This window comes from Orcinus orca, chromosome 17 (assembly GCF_937001465.1).
Source record: "Orcinus orca chromosome 17, mOrcOrc1.1, whole genome shotgun sequence".
In the NCBI taxonomy this organism is placed as follows: Eukaryota; Metazoa; Chordata; class Mammalia; order Artiodactyla; family Delphinidae; genus Orcinus; species Orcinus orca.
The window spans coordinates 75,162,182-75,183,242 of NC_064575.1; the positions used below are offsets into that span (position 1 = coordinate 75,162,182).

At 49.4% G+C, this 21,061-nt stretch overlaps 1 long non-coding RNA gene across 7 annotated transcripts in view; it reads left to right on the forward strand.

The window, feature by feature from the left end:
* Positions 1–5,476: 5,476 nt before the first annotated feature.
* The window catches only part of LOC117199656 (uncharacterized), a 372,975-nt gene continuing 357,390 nt past the window's right edge, over positions 5,477–21,061 (forward strand). For 3 of the 7 annotated variants that reach the window (XR_007472599.1, XR_007472601.1, XR_007472594.1), the window contains exon 1: positions 5,477–5,771. This is a non-coding gene — a long non-coding RNA (uncharacterized LOC117199656). Of the gene's footprint in view, positions 5,772–7,361; positions 19,350–21,061 lie in introns of those variants that run through there. The other 4 variants (XR_007472596.1, XR_007472597.1, XR_007472600.1 and 1 more) reach the window with 3 other exon arrangements.

Genomic DNA, 21,061 nt, shown 5'->3' on the forward strand with positions numbered 1-21,061 from the left:
AGTAGAATGGTGGTTGCCAGGGGATGGAAGGAGGGGGGAATAGGAAGTTATTGTTGAATGGATACAGAGTTCCAGTTTTTCAAGAGGAAAAGAGTTCTAGAGTTGGTGATGGTGTCACAACAACATGGACTGTACACTTAAAAATGGTTAGAATGATAAATTTTATGTCATGTGTATTTTACCACAATGAAAATAATCAATGTTTTAAAATCTGAGACTTTGATTAAGCAACTCACTAAGGGTCACCTGATAACTGATAACTACAGGTCTTTCTGACATCAAATTACATGTTCTTTCCAGTTCCCCCTGTTGGGGTGGTGACAGGCTAGCGATGATCCGTGTGGTTCCGGAAGTGTCCATTCACTGAGACCCTGCTTTCTCTATCTCTGCTGCCTGAAATACAACCCATCCTGGCTTCGTTTCACCAGGAGGCAGGTGAGCTGTCGGGGACCCAGGCAAGTTGACTTGGTGTTAAGCCCTGGTTCTGCTACGTCCTGATTGTCTGACCTTAGTCAAGACCAGTGAGCTCTCTGGGTCTCATTTTCCCTGTCTGACTTGAGGAATGAGGGTTGAAACAAAGTCTCCGCTTGAGGGCTGTTCAGAGGCTGAAGAGGGAGGCGAGGTTGACTCACTAACCACTGGAGGTTGCCAGGCAGGGCTGGTGCCAACGTGACCATGAGTCCTACCAAGAGAAGGAGATGCAGCCTAGAGTATTCTCTGAACCGCTCATGGAAGAGGAGACACTGGGCTCAAGCCACAAAAGACAGAGCACAGGTGACCCTTAAAGAAGGATATTCTAGGAGAAAGAAAAAGCTAAGGAGACAGGGACCGTTAGATACTAGGTGGCTGGGAGCGGTGGGGAGAAATCTGCTCCTTTTTAAGGTAAACCTGGAGAGACTATTTTTTTTCTTTTTGGCTGCATTGCACGGCTTGCGGGATTTTAGTTCCCTGACCAGGGATTGAACCAGGGCCCTTGGCAGTGAAAGCGCGGACTTCTAACCACTAGAGCGCCAGGGAACTCCCTAGAGAGACTGCCTAGAGGCTATAAGAGCAGAGAGATTGGAAGGCAGAGGGACCTGTTACCTGGCATCTTTCCACTCTCATTCTGCAGCCACCAGATCCAGGATGTCCGTTCATTCATTCACTCATTGGTTCTACATGTATTTACCGAGCTGGAGCAGTGGATGAAACGGTGAGCTGAAGACATTTGATTCCTGCCCCAATAGAGAAGGATGGCTGCAACTGTTTGCCTGTCTGACTCCATGCACCTTTGTGGAATGACTGATGATCTTGTTTTCATATGCCTCCAGGCCTTGGCCCTTGTGGTTCCCTCGGCCTGGAACACTCTCCAGTCTGCATGGCTTCTTCTTACTGAGATGGTGTAGAGTCAGTTCCCCGCCTGCCCCCTTCCCCTTTAGCTCTTCACCCAGATTTACGAATCTCAGTACCATTTATCACTGTTGAAGTTCCTTTGCTTGTTGGCTTGTCTGTCCTTTCTCAGTAGAATGTAAGCCACTCAAGAGCAGGGTCCTTACCTGTCTCACTGCCCACAGAGTCTCAGGGACTAGTCCGTGCCTGGTAGCAGATCGGGGCTCGATAATGTGTAATAAGAGAATGCATGGATTTTGTAGATAAGGAAGCAGATGCAGAAAAGGGAAAGACTGGTCATGAGCGTGAAATTGTATAATTATAGACCCAGTACTAAACGAGCATGGGCATTTCAGTGATGGAATGGAGGGTGGCAATTTAAAAACAATAACAAAACTAAGAGACAAAGGAGGTGAAGTAAGGGCAGGTGGGAGCAAGGAGTTGCCTGCTTTCTAAAATGGAGATATCTATAATCAACACCTTTTAACATATTTGTCGGCCATTTGTATGTCATCTTTGGAGAAATACCTGTAAATAAATAAATAAATAAATAAAGTGGAGAGATCTACAAAGAAAACACCATGACTTCACTCTCCTCTTTTTCCTCATCTCTTTTCTGAACCTTGGTTGCTGAATTATTTAGGAAGCACTATCTCTCACGTGGTAAAGGAAGATTTAAAGTTTAACAGTTCCTTCAGCTTCATGTTGGCTTCCTCGTCTTCTATTAAAAGAAAATGAAATAAATTAAAAAATAGCAACTATAAGGTATTAAGATTTAAAAATAAATGTATTTTTTCTGTCTGTCAACCCTGCACCTATCTCGATAAATAAATAAATATGCTTAAAAAGATGTTTGGGATTTATCTAATATTTATGAAAGTTATTTCTGGCTGATAAAATTTTGATTTTCTGTATTTTCCTGCATAGTTTTAAGTTTTTACAATGTACATGTATTGTACCCCTTTTGCAAGAAGAAAACGATTTTTAAAAAACAATTGAGAACAGGTACACCAAAATGTAATTGATAGTTAATTTTGGATGGTAGGAATATTAAGAGTTTTTTTTCTTTTCTTTTTTTTTTTTGCGATACGCGGGCCTCTCACTGTTGCGGCCTCTCCCGTTGCGGAGCACAGGCTCCGGACACGCAGGCTCAGCGGCCATGGCTCACGGGCCCAGCTGCTCCGCGGCATGTGGGATCCTCCCGGACCGGGGCACGAACCCGCGTCCCCTACATCGGCAGGCGGACTCTCAACCTCTGCCCCACCAGGGAAACCCTAAGATATTTTATTTGTAATTTTTCTGAATTTTTTTTATTTTAAAGAGGAATTTATAAAAGGAAAAATGTGAATTTAAGATTAATGCTTCAGGGATCCAGAGAGGGCAAGCAGAGTCAAGGTCAAGGTTGATGAGTCCTGGGTCAAGGCATCTTTTCATCCAGGAGAGGCCCCAAGGCAGACAGCTAACAGGAAGGATACTGTAGCCAGATTAGGGTCTCAGGGAATGGAATTGAAGTTGCTATTGGAAGCTGGACCTCTCCTGGCTTGTGGGCACACAGCAGGAGCACACCGGCTTCCCCCTGGGTGACAGAGGTCGGTTCCAGGGAGAATTTTTAAGCAGTGAAAGGGCTAAATTCTCACAGTTCCTACAGTGCCTATACAGATGCTGAGGTTTGACAACTGGAGCTCAGAGACCTGTCCAGACCCTCGCAGGAAGCCAGGTACAGAACAAGTGTTCCATGATTATAAATGAATCTGTGTAGTAGGCGGTACGTGGAGCATCACGTGAAGATTTTTTTTTTTTTCTTTTTCTAGAGAGGAGAGCCATTCACTTTGGGAAGAAGCCACTGGAATAGGAGAAACTGCATAAGACAGGGGAGGGAGGGAGGGGCCCAAGGCCACTGGGTGGGTTAAAATGATAGGGGAGGTAAGGCACTGGGTGGGGGACAGAGAGGCAGCCTTCACTCCAATAATGTTGAAAACACACACTTGTGTGTCTGTCTTTTCACCGGACTGTGACCTCCTTCTACGGCTTGTATCCCCATCGCCTAGCAGGGCGCCCGGTTCCCCTAAGTGCTCCATAGATGTTGAACTGAACGGAGGCAGCTCCTCGCTTCGGTCCGGTCCCGGGCTCTTGTAGAGAAAGCAAGATAAACGCATTCCCCGCAGGAGGCCAGGGTTCTCTTGTTCCTTTGGGGGAGACTACTGGGCATTCACAGGGGTAGTTTAATACTCCGGAGTGGAGGGATTGGTGCAGACAGCCGGTCCTCTGCACGGATTTGCCAACCTCAGCCCTGGGGGACAGCTGGAGACGTCGAAGGAGGTGGGAAGGTGCGTGCGCCCCTCTTACCAGGCCCGCGGATGCTGGTGGTACCCAAGGAGGCGCCAGGATCACTAGGGATAGAGCTAAGCCAGGGGTCTTCTGCGCGAAGTGCTCCCATCTCAGAGCATCCTGGTTCACCTATTTCTCCAAACTCGCCTTCCCCATCTGGCAAGTGGGAAGGCTCGCTGCCTCCAGGACCCCTGGGGGCGGGGCGGTGGGGGGGGGCAGAGAGCAGGACTGCTGAAACAGCTGCACGCAAGTGAATGGGCATCACCACGGGGTTCGAGCTGGCTCTCTCGGGCCGCGGCGCGAGCGCGGCCAGGTTCCCCAGCCCCGTGCGGAGCGTGCCCTCCCCGCGCCGTCTGGGCCCCCGGCGGCCCAGGCCCTCCCCGCCTCCGCGCGCGGCCCTCCGCGGCAAGATGCCCCGAGCTGCTCCGGTCGCGGGCGGAGGGGCTCGCGGGGCGGCGGGCCGGGCGGCGGGGAGCTGAGGGGCGCGGGCAGCGCTGGGGCCGAGGACGCACGCGGCCAGTCGGGCGGCGCGCGCTTTCCCCTCCCCCGCAGCCCGGAGCGCGAGCCGCCGTGACGTCACGGGCCGCCCTCCAGCCCCGCGCTCCAGCGGGCCGAGCGCGTGCGGCCGCCGAGCACATGGGCCCGCGGGCCGGGCGGACTCCGGGCGGCCGGGACCCGGAGTATCAGCGAGGGGCCGCGAGCGAGGGTGGGCCCCGGCACGCGCCCGGAACCCCCTGAGTGGATTTCCACGCGGAAAGGCTGTTGGCGGCCCCGGTGACCTGCGGAGACACGGTTGAATCCACCTTCCAGTAAGTTAGAATTCTGTTCTCTGCCTTTCTGGAAACTCGGAAGCCTCGGCCTTGCGAGTCGGGATGCGTGGTGAGTAACTGGACGGAAGGAAGGAGCTTTCGGATGCCAATGGGTGTGTTCACCGTGCACTTTTCTCATCCCCAGACTCTGGACTGGCAGCGAGTTTGGGCGTTTGGGGTGGGGGGAGGGGAAGAGGGTGACATCAAATGGCCCTTGCAGGGAGATAATTCTGGATTTGTGCTCTTGCTGAAAAGCGTGTTATTATCTAACCTCCCAATATAGACCCCCTCCCGTCGGTACGGGTTTGGATCCGCAGAGACGGTCTGGAGGCCCCTTTTGCTAACCGAGAGGTCTGTGAACCATACGATGCGACCTCCATCCTCTGACCGTCTCCTCCCCCTTAACCCCTACAAGGTGATTTCCGAAAACTCAGCAACTCTGTTTCTTGAAACTTTCTCAGCTTTTGCATTGCACTTACTGATTTGCCGGGGCCCTCCCACCCCTATCGTGGTAATTCTTTTGGCATGGATTGTTGATTTGGTTAGATTTACCCTCCCTAGGCTAATGTGCTCTTATTTATGCCAGTGTTTGTGGTCCGGAGTGTAGACTCTCGGGAAGGGCAGCCATGAGGCTGCATGTGTTCGGTGCGCGGATACACCATGAATTTTCCTGAGAGTTGGCAGGCATGGAATATTCTTGTGTTCACTCGAGCCCCTGATTTCAGGCCCTTCTGTAAGTTGGGAGAAGAGAGGAAATCCCTTGTGAGGGGTTTTAGGGAGAAGAGGGTGAGGTTGTGGTGTTTCCTTTCTGCTCTTCTGTTCTCCAGAGAGAGGCTGGCAGCCCCGTCTCATCCCTCCGTTCCCCCACCACTTGGCGTCCTGGCTACTGGAGCTGTTTAGTTGCTGGAGAAAACCCTGAAGAAACGTGTGTTTGTCTGCGGTGGCTGGGCGGGGCTCTGAGGAGGTAGGGACTGCATCTGCTCTGCTGCTTGTCATAGGGTGTCGCAGGCCTCTTTTGCATACTGGCAGCGACAAGTTGAGGCTTGTTCATTTGACACAGTCCTGTGGTCACAGCGAATCTCTCTAAAGCTCTAACCAGTGGAGAAGGGGGGTGTATGGATCCTCTGAACTCTGAGTGGGACTTCCTGAAAGATTTATTAGGAGAAAAACCTTCCTGGAAGCAGCAGAAGAACAAACACAGAATCTCTGGCTGGGCAGAGCCTCGTGGCCTGGTCTCCAGTATCTGGGAGCAGTTACATCTTGGAGGTGAGGAGTGCCTCGTGGTCTGAGGCCTTGGCACGAGGGTCCGACTGGAATTCCATGCATGGGTCTGGTGATGGAAAGGCTCGGTGGGTGCAGGGCCGGTCATAATGCTGTACCCAGTGAACTCCCCGGGGGGATTTGTTATGTGATCACATTTTTGTTTTGCCTGGTTAAGCGTGGTTTTTATTCTTGTTGTTGCTTTGCCGACTTTGAGTGCAGAATTTTGCATAAACCAGGCTTCCCCTGAAAAGTAGAAGAAATCAGTTTATTTTTCTGGTTGCTTTTCCTCTCTCTTCCTCCGTCTCCTCTCCGTCCCTCCCCCATGCTGTCCGGTTTGTCCTTTCTGTCCAGGGCTGGAGCTTTTCTGGACTGGAAAGAGGGAGTTCTTCTCAGCTCTGAAATATCAGAACTCACCCCCTCCCGCCCCCTCCAGCCCCGCAACTGATTTCTGTGATTGCTGGTCTGAAACCCGGTGATTCCTCACCGTCCATATCCAGTTGATCTCTTGTGCTTTTAGCTTCTTTTTCTTCCTCCTAAATGGCAGGCAGGCAGGCTGGGTTTGGGAGTCTGTGTCCCAGGGCCTTCTGCCTGCCCGGGATGGACAGTTTTCTCGGACAGCTCAACGAAAGAACCTCCTGGACGATAAGACAGCCTTCCTTTATTCCTCTTTGTGTGATTCTCCCTGAATTTGGTCACACCAGTGGCGGTGTTGACCCTTTCCTGCGGAAGTGAGGACCTGGGATAGTTGCTGGTCCATATTCTTTGGCGAGGTAGCCGCGGGCCTGCTAACGAATGGCCGCACTTCACTGTGTTAGATGTCAGATGGCTTTCTGGATGCTCGAGCTTTTTACTTTGTATTTCCTTTCCTAGTTGGCTGGAGACATGGCATTCTCCCTGTTTTGTTTGTTTTTTTTAAACTCCGGATGCTGGTTTGTAATCTCTGTAAGAGGCCAGGACTCCTCCTTTATATACCCTGTGTCTGCGGCGGGGTGGGGGGAAACCCTGAATCAAGATGGAAACAGAGCAACAACGTGGAATAATTTTGACCGTAGATGAGTTCCGTTGATGGTCACTTCTACCCCTTCCCTAGAAAACCTCAGAAACTCTAGGCCTTACAGGAGAATGCTGCTAAAATGGGTCCTTTGACGGGTTCTTCCTCTCTCTCTTCCGTTTTTCTGGTCCCCAGTAATCTAAGGATCTAATAACAGTAATAGTAAATGATAACAATAATAGTTTCTTTCTTTGTTTTTTTGGCCGTGCCGTGTGGCATGCAGGATCTTAGTTCCCCCACCAGGAATCGAACCCGCACCCCCTGCAGTGGAAGTGTGGAGTCTTAACCACTGGACTGCCAGGGAGGTCCCAACAATAGAAGTAGTTTCTATAGTAACATTGAAATCGTATATCAGGCCAAGCATGTTCTTCCCATTTCATGCTCGCTATAGCCTCACCAAGGCAGTTATGATAAAATGTCTAGCAGTGATGGAGTTCTTATGACGGGCCAGACTCAGTTCTAAATGCTTTAGATATGTTATCTCATTTAATCTCCCAACCATCGCATAAGGTATTATTATTATTATTATCACTGTTTTGCAGATGGGGGACCCACAGCTCAGAGAGATTAAAAATATCCCTACCCTCACCGCCAGGTCACACAGCTAAGGAGTGGTAGAGCCACTGGGATTTGGACCTGGGCCATCTGGCTCCCTGGTTCTCTAACCACTCCTAGAAGTTAGAGGACAGTGAAACTAAAAGTAAGCAAGGATGCTTCTCGGCCTGGAGCGGGAGGGATCAAGTGTGTTCCCCAGCCTGCCCTCCTTACCCGGCACAGATGGAAACCCCAAACCCTGTGTGAAGACACTGCCTGCTCTGGCTGCCGGCCCGTTCCACTAACGCTGGGGTCAGGAAGCCATGGGAGGGGGGGCTGCAGCGTTTGGAAGATTCTGGACGGGGGTCTGGGGAGCCTGCGCAGAGCCTCAGTCTTGGTGTGAAATCTATGGGCATTTGCAAAACGCTACATCCAGGCGTCCTGCCTGGCTTTGTGACCAGCATATAATCACTGTGAACATTCAGAGCAGATGGGAGACAGAGCTCTTTCTGCAAATGATCACATACCCTCCCCCCCATCCCCTGCCCCCGCCCCCCAAACTATCTGAGTACCTGTCTCTCTCCTGCGTGTGTTCTGGTCCTGTAGCAGCCCTAACAATACAAGGATTGTGGTGGCCCCTCTCCCAACCCTGTCATTAAAAACGAAAACAATGCCAGCCCATAAACACAAGATTCACATACACGAGGCCAAAATGGTCTCAGTCACTTTTTAATTCCAGAATTCTGAATGTTTTTCTTTTATTTTCTCTTCCTCTTTTTTCTGAGGGGGGCAGGCAGGGGTATGGGGTGTTGTTTTGCTGGTGCCTGGTGGGTAGTCCGAGCCCCAGGGTTATTTGTTGACCTGCCTCTTTTCCCTCCTGGACCATGCATTTCTTGGGAGCAGCAGGGGGCGGGGAAGGGGTGGGGGATGCTGGCAATCATCTTCATCTGGTGGCTCACACAGCCCTGGGACTTTGTTGGATCAGGTGGCTGTCAAGAACTGCTTTATTTTCAAGGAAACAAGCGATGCCCAGTCTCCAGTCATTGTCTTCTTAGATGTGAAACAGCCCGACAGGGTGGGAAGCAGAGGGTTTGCCCTGAGGGAAGGGACAGGGAAGAAAGGAAGGAAGACTGAAAGCGGCAGAAGGCACCTGGGTCGCCTGAGGGGCCGTGCAGACCTGGGTTCCTTTGGGGCAAGTTACCTGACCTCTGTAGGCCTGTTGACTCGCCTATGAAATGGGGATGGTAAAGCACCAGCTTCACCGGTGGCTATGAGGAGGAAATAGGGGATGAACAGCTGGCGGGTGTTCAGCACAGCGCCTGGGCTCCTGGTAAGTGCTCAGCAAGAGTTAGTTAATATTATTACTGTTAAAATTATTGGGTTTTATTACTTCCTGTGGCTGCTTGGAGTGGTGGTTTCTGAATACGTTGTAATGCGTAAAGGTAACATTCTGGTTACATAGATCATAAAATGGCAGTGACTTCACTAGTGTTCTTTGCAAGCATCTGAACAAAACACTGGCTAATAGATGTAAGAAAGAGATAGAAATGGGGAGAGGTCTCAGAAAGGACAGGAATCAGAGGGTGCCCCTCAGGTGTCAGCCTGCTTTTATATGTATATATAAAGTTTTTTTCTGTTTTTGGCTGCGTTGGGTCTTTATTGCTGCGCGCAGGCTTTCTCTAGTTGCGGCAAGCCGGGGCTACTCTTCGTCGCGTTGCGCAGGCTTCTCAATGCGGTGGCTTCTCTTGTTGAGGAGCACGGGCTCTAGGCATGTGGGCTTCAGCAGTTGTGCATGCAGGCTCAGCTGTTGTGGCTCGTGGGCTCTAGAGCGCAGGCTCAGTAGTTGTGGCGCACGGGCTTAGTTGCTCCGTGGCATGTGAGATCTTCCTGGACCAGGGCTCGAACCCATGTCCCCTGCAGGACATTGGCAGGCGGATTCTTAACCACTGTGCCACCAGGGAAGTGCCGTCAGCCTGCTTTTGCAGGTTACTTCAGCTCTCGCTGCTGCTGAGAGGAGAATAGTTTCCCCCTCCCAGGGATGATGCAAAGCACTTAGCACAGTGGCAGTAAGCTCTTGAGGAAGATGTAAAAATGATTGTTATTATTGGTTATTCTTCAGGGCTCCCTTTCCCTGGTAATTTGGCCCTAACATTTGCTACTCTGTTTAAGATGGATTGGTTGAGCCATTCATTTACTGAGCAGTTGCTGGGTGGCAGGCACTGTTCTAGCTCCTGGAGATCCAGCAGGGAAGAAAAGAAACAAAAATCTTTGTCCACCTGGAGTTTCCATTCTATCCAGGCCACACAGTGGGGTCAGGGTGGTCCCCACAGGGAGTTGGGGAACGGATAGAGGCAGCGCAGGCAAAAACTCCACTGACTCCTGACACCACTGTATTAGTAGATGTAAGGTGCTTAGCACAGGGCTGCTGTGTGGTAGTGACTATGTAAGTGGTGGTTGCTATGTTTATAATTATTGCCTTCCTTTGGGGGCTGCCTCATAAAATAGCAACCTCCCTAACTCCCATTTCCATTCCTGAGTCTCACTGTTGTCCATAGTACTTGTCATGGACTGAATGTTTGTGTTTCTCCAAAATACATATGTTGAAATATTAACCCCCAGTGTGATGGTATTTGGAGATGGGGCCTTTGGGAGGTAATTATGGATAGGTGAGGTCATCAGGGTGGGGTCCTTGTGAGGTGATTAGTGCCCTTATCAGAAGAAACACCAGGGAGCTTGCCTCCTCTCTCTGGCCATGTGAGGACACAGCAAGAAGGTAGTTGTTTACAAATCAGGAAGAGAGCTCTCATCAGAAACCAGATTGGCCAGAACCTTGGTCTTGGACTTCCTAGCTTCCAGAACTGTGAGAGATACATTTCAATCATTTAAGCTACCCCATCTGTAGTATTTTGTTATGGCAGCCTGAACAAACTGAGACAGTACTAATCATTACCTGATATACCGTATATCTGTCTTCTCTCCTGAAATTGTAGACTCTGTAGGGCTGAGGGCTTCATTCATTCATTCATTCATTTATTCATTTTCATCAATTCAACGCATACTTGTTGCATGCCTACTCTGTGCCAAGCAGGGTGCTAGGTGCTGGGAAGGCGGAAAGGAACAAGAAAGATGTTGCACAAATGGTGCTTGCATTGCAGCTGAGGTAGACATTGGGAACAGCAGACATAATAAACTGAGGACATTCACAGTGTATTTGAGGGTAATGTGTTCTATGGGAACAAGTGGAGCAGAGTCAGGGTCTGGAGGACTGGGGTGGGCTGCAGTGTTAAGGTGGCTTCAGGGCAGACTCTGTTGACAAGCTGTTACTGGAGCAGCCTTGAAGGGGTTAGTCTTAGAGGATGGTGTTCCTGGCCCAGGGAAGAGCCAGGTTCGAGGCTGAGGGCAGGGGTGGGCCTGTGAGAGGGAGAAGCAGGATGAAGAACGGATTGGAGTGGTGAGAGCTAGGTGGACAGAGGTGGAAGGGGAAACCAGAGCAGTGTTCAGCGGCGTTGCACGTGAAGTCTCTGGGCCTTTCTAAAAGACTCTGTCTTGTGCACAGTAAAATGGGGAGCGACTGAAGGGTTTAAAACAGAAAGCTGATTTGCTCTGACTTAGCTTTCAAAATGATCAATCTGGCTGCTGTGTTGAGAAGAGACTAAATCTAGGCCAGCAGTCAGGGCACCCGGGTCCAACTGCAGGGGATGCAGGTGCTTGGTCCAGGCTGGTAGTGGTGGACAGGAGCTTCTGGACTGCTCACTGTTGTATCCCCAGGCATCTAAAACTGCCCTATCCAATGCGGTAGCCACTACCTTTATGTGGCCGCTGAGCACTTGAAATGAGGCTAGTCTGAATGGAGATGTACTAAAATACACGTCGGATTTCAAAGACTTAACACAAAAAAAGTGATATATATTCCGTAACATCTTAAGGAAAAACCCGAATGAACTTTTTGGCTAACCCAATATCTCATTACTGAATTCGTTAACGTTAATTATGTGTTGAAATGGTATCTTGGATATATTGGGTTAAATATGATACATCACTAAAATGAATTTCACCTGTTCCTTTTTTTTTTTTAAAAATGCGGTTACTGGAAAATCTAAAATGACCCGTAGCTCAAATTCCATTTTTATTGGGCAGTGTAGCTCTACGACAACGCCTGGGCCGTGATGAGCATTCAGTGAATCCAGAGTGAGTGAGTGAGGGCCAGGCACAGGGGATTCTGCACGGAATAAGGAACCATCCCTGTCTTCAAGAAGCTCCCAGTGTGGGGACTTCCCTGGTGGCGCAGTGGTTAAGATTCTGCCTGCCAATGCAGGGGACCCGGGTTCGAGCCCTGGTCCGGGAAGATCCCACATGAGGCAGAGCAACTAAGCCCGTGCGCGACAATTACTGAGCCCATGAGCCACAACTACTGAGCCCGCGTGCCGCAACTACTGAAGCCCGTGCTCCACAGCAAGAGAAGCCACCGCAATGAGAAGCACGTGCACCGCAACAAAGAGTAGCCCCCACTCGCCGCAGCTAGAGGAAGCCCGTGCGCAGCAACGACTGCTGACCAGAGCGGCTGGGAGGCAGGGAAGACAGGTGGAAATGGAGCTGCAGGCAACTAGGTCTGGTGTGGCTGAGAAGGCTCGAGCAGGAGGGACGTGGGAGATAGGTCTCCAGTCTTAGTGAGGGCCTTGCAGACAGGGAACAGAGAGCTGAGGACCCTGGGCCTTGGGACTGTGCCTGAGGTGGGAGAGGCAGGAGTGGCCAGTGGGTCAGCCCCACCTGCTGGCCCACTGGCCACTTAATGACCAGCAGAAGTGATTTAAATGGGTCCTGCCAACCCTGGGATTGTAACCAGGAGTAAATTCCCAGGTTTACATTTAGAAGGATAACAAATGTAATAGAGGATGGCTCTTCGGAGGGAGGTACCTGAAATGGCCCTGGGTGGACAGAACTGTAATTAGGGAAATTGGAATTATCTTTCCTCCGATGAAAAAAATACAAGCTTATCTCTAAAATTCTGGGGGGAAAAGTCTATAAAGATAAGTATTATTTCTTGAGTTAAATCCAATCACTGTTTTGTCTTTACTGTAGCTTTTTTTTAAAAAAGGTTGTAATTATGGTATGTATCAATATGTTTGTGTCCTGGCTTTTCTTAGTTATCATTAAGTTGTAAGCATTCCTGAATATTATTACATATGCTTTTGTCCATGTCATTTTTTATTGGGTAGATGATATTTCTGCAATGCTTAGCTCATAATAGAGCTACATATAGCTTACATATGTAAGTTTTCTATTTTTCGTTTCTTTTTTTTGATAAACCCCCTGTCCTAGGATTATTGCATCAGAGCATCTCACTATTTATTTATTTTTGGCTGCGTTGGGTCTTCGTTGCTGCACACGGGCTTTCTCTAGTTGTGGTGAGCAGGGGCTACTCTTCTTTGCAGGGTGCAGGCTTCTCATTGCGGTGGCTTCTCTTGTTGTGGAGCACGGGCTCTAGGCACACGGGCTTCAGTAGTTGTGGCCTGCAGGCTCAGTAGTTGTGGCTCGTGGGCTGTAGAGCGCAGGCTCAGTAGTTGTGGTGCACGGGCTTAGTTGTTCCGCGGCATGTGGGATCTTCCCGGTCCAGGGCTTGAACCCGTGTCCCCTGCACTGGCAGGCATATTCTTAACCACTGTGCCACCAGGGAAGCCCCACATCTCACTATTTTAAAAGTTTTAGTTAAATATTGTAACTCATGAGATTTGCACTGAAGCTAAATTTGCTGTTATCTGGTGAGACACGTGATGTCTGTTGCTGTCCATGATACGCTATGTCATGAACAATTACGTATAGCGTGTATTAAATGCTAGACACGTGTGCGTATACATCATATGCACCTGTATTAGCTTTTTCTTAACTTCCATTTATTTAGCAGATATTTGTGGGATGCCTGTTGTGTGCCAAGCACTGTTCAAGGTCTTGGATGTGCAGGAGTGATCACAACAGGTATGGTACCAGTTCTAAAGGAGCTTATTTCTTAGTGGGGAGACAAACATACACCAAAAAGTAACACTACTGTCAGGAATATGAAAGAATATGAAATCGAATAATGTGGAAGATAGTGTGTATGAGGTGAGGGGATTCACACTGAAATCCTACATTCGAGTGAGACACGAAGATTTGGGGGAAATTAACCAGAGAAGGAGCAAAGCACAAAGGAGAAGATTGATAAATATGACTGTATTGTAAAGAAAAAAAGACTAAGAAAAAAAAAAAAAAGAACAGCTTTAATAATAAAGAATAAAGAGTTCCCCAAAGTCAAACAGTTCTCAAAAGAAGAAAGCAAAATGGACAGTACCTGTGAAAGGATTCCAAATGTCCCTAATATAGGCAGGTGTACTGAGGTCTGATCTGTAGACACTAGAGTCCACCCTGTTTAGTGGACAGCGCTAGGTGGTTTGATAAATGCGCACAGCTGTGTAACATAGTCATGTAATCATCATCACGAAGATACAGAACATTTCCATCCCCCGCCAAAGTCCCTCCTGCTTCTTTGTAGTCAACCCCCTCCCTGACCCTCAGCTTCTAACAATCACAGATTTGTTTCCCCGACCTCACGGTTTGGTTTTGCCTTTTGTGTGTAAATGGCATCGTCCAGGATGTAGCTCTTTGAGCCTGGTTTCTCTCCTGCAGGTGAGATCTTCCACGTAGTATGTGTCAGTCGTTGGGTGGATTAGGTTGCAGAGTAGTGTCCTGTTCTCTGGATATGCCACTGTTATCCATCTTCCAGTGGAAGGACACTTGCGTTGTTTCTGGGGCACGTTTTTTCACGTTTTAAAACGTGCCCAAAATAGGAAGTCTGACGCAAGTCTTGGGGAGGCTGTGTGGGGCATGGGGTCCCCTGACTCAGCTGGTGAGTGCGGGGTTGCTTGAGAGACCAGTTGGCAGAACGCAATGAAATCAAAACATACGTGCAGCCCCACGCCTCGGTACATTTGAGAATTCACAGCTCATGTTATGTGTTGTTGAAGGATACTTCGAGGTGGGTGTGAATGTCTAAAAGAAAATGGACTGGAAGGATCTAGATCAAATGCACTCTCATCCTCCTGGGAGGGAGGAGAGGATGGGGCTGGTGGTGACGGTCAAAGGCTACTTTAACTTTACCTTTCATGTTTTATAAAAGAAGAATATAGGCACATATATCACTTCTGCATTCTGAAAACATATAGTAAGGAAAGCAGACCGTGTGTATATATGACAACACGTTCATGGTTGTAAATTCTGGGTTTTTAAAATTTCTTTTAAAAACTAGTTTGAAGGGACTTCCCTGGCGGTCCAGGGGTTAAGACTCCGAGCTTCCACTGCAGGGGGTGCGGGTTCGATCCCTGGTCGGGAAACTAGGATTCCACATGCCTAGGATTTCACATGCCACCAAAGCAAACAAACAAACAAACAACAAAAAAACTAGTTTGGGGGGAGGTATTCTAGCCCGAGAGAACAGCATGCATGAAGGACCCAAGGCAGGAAAAAGTTTGGGAAGTTCATGATGTCAAGAGACTCCTGTGGGTGGAGTGGAGTGAATGTCCAAGGGTGAGAGACACAGGACCTGGACGGGGTCCAGGGTGGGCAGGTGCCTGGTCTTGGAGGCCTTAAGCACTAGTCCAGGCCTCTGTGGGCTGCTGAGTGGGGCGGAGGCCTGGTTTGATTGACATTTTTGCTCGGTAGACAATGGATTGGATGGTTGACAGTGGTAGCTGGGCCCGTTTGGAGGCCGTGTGGCAGCCATGCAGATGAGGACTCTGGACCCTGGCTCTAGCAGTGGAGAGGGGGAGAAGAGGACAAATTCAATATTTATTTTGGGGAGAGAAAGGACTTCTGCCTGGAGGGCAAAGTTGGAAGGGATCCAGGTGGGACTGAAGAGGTAGCTGAGGACCTTCCAGTCCCCGTGAGGAGCTTGGACTTTATCCCGAGGGCGGTTGGGAACTGTGGGAAGTTTTGAACGGGGGCAGGGACGAGATCAGAGTGGCGTTTCAGGGAGACCTGTGCACATGTGGTGTCCTGGGCCTGGGGTCACTGAGGAACATTCTATAGTTAATGTGGCTGAGAATACACCAGTGACCCTCTGGTTGGATGCTTGGCTTTTCCTGTTTTTCAAAAGGAAAGAGGAAAAAGAAAAGGGCCTCTGTGTGGGAAGCTCCTGAAATTTACGGGAGAGCAGCTGTAGGAACAGGGGTCCCTTCTGGCATTTATCGTGTCGGGGTTTATCCCACAGTCCACGTAAGTAATCATTCATCCAACTGGGGCCAGGGGCAGCTTTGGGTCACTTAGCCAATCTTCTCACTGAGAGACTTCAAAGAGAGATCACTCCTATCCTTGTGGTGTATCACTTTTTACAAAACAGACGGTTGCATTCGGTCCAAGAACAACCTATGAGGCTAAGGCCAGACTGTCCTGGCCGCGTTGACGCTCAGAGAACACCTCCGGTGGAGACCTGGGGCTTCTTCCGCACGCTGTGCTTCTCAATGTCATTGCATCCGGATCACCAGCCTTGCAGCGCCGGTCTCCCCTCAGCACACTTGGGAGGAGATGGCCTCCCAGGAAGTGCTCTTGAAATAGAAGGGGAGCTCGGGGCTGCCCCTGGCCTTTGCCTGGTGCAGAGTTCCCGTGTCCTCTCGCCACGCCTCGAGGTTGGCCAAAGGCAGTGTCTCTCGCCTGTCATTTCCCTGGACAGTCCATATGTGCTTTCTCAGCTAGAGACATTCCCCACATACTTATCCCACTTTTCCCTGCAAAGGGTTTTGAAAAAAACGAGGGGTGCCAAAGGATAGGGGAGATCACTGTATCAGTCATGGTAACGTGTGGAGGTGGTCTCGCAGCCACGGCTTACACAGCAGCATACGACGGTTTTCACATTTTATACCTGAGCCGTTGCTGACACCCTTGACCCTTGATTATGCAGCTCTTTCCCCTTTGGTCCAGCAGTGAGACCCGGCATCACTGGCGCCAGAACACCCTCTGGAGAGCATCCGCTACCGGCCCCAGCTGTCTCCCTGCTCCCACGCCTGGCTTTTAAAAGGGCAAACTAGATCCTGAGACTCAACGACTTAAAAGCTTTTATGGCTTCCCATTATTAGTTCGAGTACCTGCTGTATAATAGACCCTCATGAGTATTGATTGAATTGCTGAGTGATGTGAACCCAGTGATGTGTATCTGGGGTAAGGACCCAGCCCTCACCAACCCTCCAGGCTGAGTGCTTTCTGCCAGACGGATGCCTCTGCTTGGATCAGAAGGGAGGCTTGTCTGATTAGAGGCAGCTGGTGAGTGTCGGTTTTGAATAATGAAGGTTTGGAATGGCGTTATTCTGTGGAGAGGGTGGGTGCCTACGGATTCACTTCTGACAGTCACGTCTCACCCAGCTGGGGAGATGGGACAGGTTTCAATTCCTTTCCCACTTCCTCCTCTAATTAACTCCTGTTGATGCTTTATGACTCAGCCTAGGGGTCACCTCCTTCAGGAAACATTCCTTCATCCCCTCCATGCACCCTGAGTTATCACAACTCACATCCTGTTGTATTGTGTTGTGGCCATGGATTCCCAACAGGGCTTGCAAACTCAGTTGCTTAGGAAGACGAGCAGATGATATAAATGCACCAGGTAGGAAGGGTGTGGACTGGCCGACAACTGGTCCCCTCTCTGGACCAGAGGCGGCTGCTCTTTGATTCCAGCTCCCCCTCTCCGCCTCCCCATTTCCCCAGGCCAGAAAGGAGATTCACGGCTGCCAGACCTTCTACTTTTGAAAGAGAAGCTGGGTATCATTCTTTTTTTTAATGAAAATTCTCCTGATTTTCAAATGTTTCAATTCAGATTTTTAAAGAAGGCTCACAGGCCAAACAAAACACGTGTGGGCCCGACGTGGCCCCTGGGACCAGCAGTTTGCAGCCCCTGCTTATGGCTCTCCCTGTCCCATTGCACAAGCTCTTCCAGACATGCCGTGCTTTTCTGTGACCCCAGCACCTTGCAGGGAGCCGGCAGGGCTTGGTGGATGCTCCCTGCTTAAACCCTTATTGACTTGGGTGCTGCAATAGAGCGCCTCCCGCATAGACGGCATTAACATTTTTTCTCTTAGAACTGTTTGCACTTAATGCTGTTCTGAGTTGCTTCTTCAGCCCCCTGCATGCTTTTGTGATAGGCTGTGTGTCCCTGGAAAACTAATCATTTCCTGTTAACTGCTCTTTTCCTTTTCCCCTTCCCTCTCCACCCCCTCAACACATGTTGGCCTTTTTTGGGGGGTGTTGGGGGGGGGAAGCCAGACCTTTCGTATCCTGCTGGGCTCCTAAAGTGTTGGTCAGCTGTTATTAGGCAGTGGTGGTTTCCGGCTAGCTCATGACTTTTGCCCTCCAAGTTGGTGAGCTTTTGCTCATTTCCATCGGGGGAAAATGCGTGACTTTCAGATTTCTCTTCGTTTACGGTGAGCCGTTGTGGCAAAGTTGCTTAAAGAAACAAGCCAATCAGCTACCAGAAGGAAGCAAAAGCCCCACCCTGTTTTGTTCCGTGTTTTCCATCTTGTTATCTGTCTTCACATTGTGGAGGCAAAATTCAACAAGGAGCTTAATATGTGCCTGAAACTGAGCAAGGCTCTGGGGAACTAGAAAAGAACCGTGGATTTGATAGTCTGGAAGATCCATCCTTACCTTTCAGAGATGCAGAGGGAGAGCAAAACCAACGACAGTGATGATATGGTGTTAATGCAGTTATAGTGCAGCGTCACGTTCTTTATTTAGCATTATTAGGAGCATTATTTAGCTATAAAATGGCATCATAGAGATATTAAGCCCTGACTCTGTGCCACCGTTAAGAACTTGTCCATATTAATCCATGTAGATAATAACTATGAACTGATTACACGGAAAAATCACAGTGGAACAGTGACATTCAATGACCCGGGATTTACTGTGCGTCTCACTTGCTGGTGCTGTGCTAGGGCTTGTAGCTACACTTGGGGAATCCCTTGAGATCCCCACCCCCCTAGTCCAGTGCAGGTATACAGACGTGTGCTTTTGCACATGGCGACGACACCAGGGTGAGGTCGTGGTTGTCAGAGAGGGACAGGGTGATGCTGGTTCTCAGGGGATGAAGCAGCTGATGACTGAGGTCCAGCTGGCCTGGGAGGCTTCTTTTAGAGGAGGTGAGCCTTGCGATAGGGTAATGGGTGGCAGAAGGAGAGGGGTTTACCTGTTACAGAAGGGCTATAGTCTCTGTTTCTTATCTTGGAATGGGAATACTATTTCCTCCTTCTGGTTGGTTGTAAGGATTTGTACTAATAACAATAGTATGATTACTGACAACAGCTGGTGTTCTGTGAGAGCCCACTGTGTGATGGGCACAGTGCCAAGGGCTTCCCTTCCATTACCCCATATACTGATCAGCAATACCTTATGGGATAGGAACCATTATCAGCCCTGTTTTTCAGATGGGACAAACTGAGGCTCAGAGACGTTAACTGACTTGCCCAAGTTCACACAGCTATTAAAAGGCAGGTTGGAACCCAGGTCAGAGTGCAAAGACTAGGTTTGGAACCAATCCATTAACCAATCTGTTAACTTCAGATACCCAGGAAGTATAAAAATGAATCCTTTTCCCTAAGAACTTTCTTTTTATTCCCAGCCCTGCTTTCCCATCCCCCTCTTCTTTACGCCCCCCCCCCCCAAAAAAAAAGGGCAGGACAGTTTGACTTTGGCAGCAAATTTTAGCTATGATAACCCACATCTCTGGTTCTAAACTAGACAATCTCTGGATGGAGATTGAGAGAGAAAAGGGGAAAATGAAAGTAGCAGTTGTCCTAGGTGATATGAATTACATTAAAATGGCTTCCAGGGCTTCCCTGGTGGCGCAGTGGCTGAGAGTCCGCCTGCCGATGCAGGGGACACGGGTTCATGCCCCGGTACGGGAAGATCCCACATGCCGCGGAGCGGCTGGGCCCGTGAGCCATGGCTGCTGGGCCTGCGCGTCCGGAGCCTGTGCTCCGCAACGGGAGAGGCCACAACAGTGAGAGGCCCGCATACCGCAAAAAAAAAAAAAAAAAAGGCTTCCAGGTTTTGTTGTTTCTGCGTCACAAACCCGTTTTAATTATACCTAGAAATTGGTACTGGTGAGTAAGAGTGGGGTTGGGGAGGGCCACGAGCAGACTGACAGAGAAGCTCCGAGGGCGAGGAAGACGTTTAGGTCTCTGGACCAGCATTCTCCTCTCTCGCTCTGGTCATTATTATAAGTGGCTGGCAAGCTTTAGGCAGCATGGGTGCTTCTGTCTTCTCAAACTCTGACCCCAGACTGTCTGCTTGGAACCTCAGCTTTGCCACTGAATAGATGCATGGCCTTCAAATCTCTGTACCTCCTGGTTTCTTCATCTGTAAAATGGGAGTAACAGCCCTGCTGTTCTAGGACGGTTAAGAGGATTAAATGAGTGAACACACAGAATGCCCTCATCCCCGATGCTGCTTTCTCTGTGAGGTCACAGTGCGCACCTGACTTTGCCCAGTTTTTTACCTTCCAGTGTCAATCTGTGCTTTCTTGGGGAAATCAAGTCATTATAAATGATCATTGGTGTGGCTCTCCGTGGTTCACTAAGTTCTCCCAGCAGCAGAATTGTCTTGATGAAATCTAGGTCCGATCATGTAAGTCCTGTTCAGAACCCTCCCGTTAAGTCCTGGTCTCCTTCGGGATGAGCCTGTGACCTGGCCCAGCTCAGGGACGTACGACAGGCTGCCCCCTTCCTGTCATCACTTTCCGTGTGGCTTCTCCACCTTCAGTGTCACTCACCCACCCCAATACATCCCCAGTCCTCTGAGCTGTTTTGTTTCCCTGTTTAGCATCCGCCACAGTCTAAAGTCCAGTCTGAGTTACCTGTCTTGCCTGGAATCCGTAACCCCCAATAGAAAACAGGCTTCAAGGGAATTTTTGTTCGCTTTATTGTCTCCTGTATTCCCCGTTGTCCAGCCCAAGGGTCATTGGCTGAGTGAATGAATGCAAATAATCTTCGCATTTTAGTCTGACAACAGACCTGTGAATTGGGGCTTATGATCTATGTTTGACAGGTAGGAAACTGCATACTGTTTTCCACAGCAGCTGCACCCTTTTATATTCCCACCAACCATGCACAAGGATTCCCAAATCTCCCCATCCTTGCCAACACTTGTTACAGTCTGTTTGTACACTTGCTATTCTGTTTGTTTTTAATTTTATAATAGTATGTATGTAAGTGGCATCTCATAGTGGTTGTGATTCGCGTTTCCCTAATGATGTTGAGCATCCTTTTTTTTTTTTTTTTTGGCAGCTCCCGGGCCCTAGCAGTGCAAGTGCCAAGTCCTAACCGCTTAACCACTGGACCGCCAGGGAATTCCCTGAGCATCTTTTTATATGCTTACTGGCCACTTGTATATCTTCTTTGGAGAAACTTTTTTTTTTTTTTTTTTTCGGTACGCGGGCCTCTCACTGTTGTGGCCTCTCCCATTGCGGAGCACAGGCTCTGGACGTGCAGGCTCAGCGGCCATGGCTCACGGGCCTAGCTGCTCCGCACCATGTGGGATCCTCCCGGACCGGGGCACGAACCCATGTCCCCCGCATCGGCAGGTGGACTCTTAACCACTGCGCCACCAGGGAAGCCCAAGAAACGGGTTTTTTGTTGTTGTTGAGTTGTAGAGTTCTTCATATTTTCTGGATATAAATCCCTTTTCGGGTAGATGA